This window comes from Eschscholzia californica, unplaced genomic scaffold, assembly GCF_041429995.1.
Source record: "Eschscholzia californica isolate CP2 unplaced genomic scaffold, dmEscCali1.0.p SCAF_33, whole genome shotgun sequence".
Classification (NCBI taxonomy): domain Eukaryota; kingdom Viridiplantae; phylum Streptophyta; class Magnoliopsida; order Ranunculales; family Papaveraceae; genus Eschscholzia; species Eschscholzia californica.
In genome coordinates, this window is record NW_028238454.1 from 27,501 (window position 1) to 30,000 (window position 2,500).

Genomic DNA, 2,500 nt, shown 5'->3' on the forward strand with positions numbered 1-2,500 from the left:
TTGCCCTTGGGATGCCTTATGTTGCATCCCAAGGGCCAAGGCACCTGCCAGCCCAAGGGCTGTGCACGGCCTGGGGAGGGAGCTCACCCCTCCCCTATATAGTGCAAAGTTATTGTTTTCCCTATTTTCACAAGGAAACATCAAATTTTTAACCAAGCATACTCGGCCTTTGCTCCTTCGTTACTCGTCCAAATCCAACAAACTTGCATTCGTTGGAAAGGTCTTTTCACAAGGATTCTTTTGATATATAATAATAGCGATTCCGATAAATATTTATTTTTTTATGAATTTTTAAGTGAATAAACAATTAAAAATTCAAAAAAAATAGAAAAAAAATATTTTTTTCCCGATTCTTTCTCCAATATTCCTGATAAATACCCACACACCCACATATGGAGTTTGGTCGAAAATGCTCGAGTGGATATCGAGATGTCCGACGAAGCACCACTTGGAAGGGCCGAGGCACGGGACGCCCGAGCTGTTGCTCGGGTCGGCACGGGACGCGCATGGGACAGCCCGGGACGGCATGGGACGCCCTCGCTACAGCTCGGGACGGCCAGGTACGCCCGAGACTTGGCTCGGGACGGCCTGGGACGCCCTCGCCATAGCTCGGGACGGCCTGGGACGCCCGAGACTAGGCTCGGGACGGCCTCGGCACAGCTCGGGACGGCCTGGGACGCCCTTGCCACTGCTCGGGACGGCATGGGACGCCCGAGACTTTGCTCGGGACGGCCTGGGACGCCCTTGCCACAGCTCGGGACGGCCTGGGACGGCCTCGGCACAGCTCGGGACGCCCTGGGACGCCCGAGACTTTGCTCGGGACGGCCTGGGACGTCCGAGACTTTGCTCGGGACGGCCTGGGACGCCCGAGACTTGGCTCGGGACGGCCTGGGACGCCCTCGCTACAGCTCGGGACGCCCTGGGACGGCCTCGACACAGCTCGGGACGGCCTGGGACGTCCGAGAATTTGCTCGGGCCGGCCTGGGACGCCCGAGACTTGGCTCGGGACGGCCTGGGACGCGCTCGGCACAGCTCGGGACAGGCCGGGACGCCCGAGCCGAGCTTCGGGTCGCACGAAATCTCTTCGTATTCCGACATATTAGAAGCTTCCCATCATGTAGTAGGCCGAGCTTTGCCCTTTGGATGCCCTATGGTGCTTGGCGAGCACTAGGGAACGTGCCAGCACAAGTGCTGTGCACGCTCTGGGGAAGGAGCTCAACCCTCCCCCTTATAGTGCAAAGTTATTGTTTTTCCTATTTTCACAAGGAAACATCAATTTTTTAACCAGGCATACTGGGCCTTTACTCCTTCGTTACTCGTCGGAATCCAGCAAACTTATACTCGTTGGAAAGGTCTTTTCGCAAGGATTTTTTTGATATATTATAATAGCGATTCCGATAAATATTTATTTTTCTATGAATTTTTAAGTGAATAAACACCGGAAAATTCATAAAAAATAGAAAAAAAAATATTTTCTTCCGTTTCTTTTCTCCAATAATTCATAAATAATACCTCAATAGTATTAATGAAGAGAGAGTCGAAATGGCCCGGGTGGATTTCGAAATGTCCCACGACCCCATAGAATGCACGGGCCAGCCGAGCCAAAAGAATGGGACGCGCACGGGACAGCATTGGTCAGGCTCGGGACAGCACGGGACGCGCATGGGACAGCACGGGACGCGAATGGGACGGCCTTGCTAAGGCTCGGGACGGCATGGGACAGCACGGGACGCGCATGGGACGGCCTTGGTGAGGCTCGGGACGGCACGGGACGCGCAAGGGACGGCCTTGGTGAGGCACGGGACGGCCTTGGTCAGGCTCGGGACGGCATGTCACGGCCCTGGTGAGGCTCGGACGGCACGGGACGCGCATGGGACGGCACGGGACGGCCTGGGACGGCCTTTGTGAGGCTCGGACGGCACGGGACGCGCATGGGACGGCCTTGGCGAGGCTCGGGACGGCATGGGACAGCACGGGACGGCCTCGGCACAGCTCGGACGGCACGGGACGCGCATGGGACGGCCTTGGCGAGGCTCGGGACGGCATGGGACAGCACGGGACGGCCTCGGCACAGCTCGGACGGCACGGGACGGCCTCGGCACAGCTCGGACGGCACGGGACGGCCTTGGCGAGGCTCGGGACGGCATGGGACAGCACGGGACGGCCTCGGCACAGCTCGGGACGGCATGGGACAGCACGGGACGGCCTCGGCACAGCTCGGGACGGCACGAGACGCGCATGGGACGGCCTTGGTGAGGCTCGGACGGCACGGGACGCGCATGGGACATCATGGGACGCACATGGGACACCTTATGGGGATCATCAAGGGACGTTGCACGGGACATTCTTTCCCACGAAGGGCATTTACATGGGACATCTTAGGAGTCGAGAGCCGGCACATGGGACAACGTAGTTCACACGCACGGAACACTTTACTTTCGTTTGGAACGTCGTGGGATCTTTATGTCCCCATTAGCACCGAACCTTTAACATGCTAGGA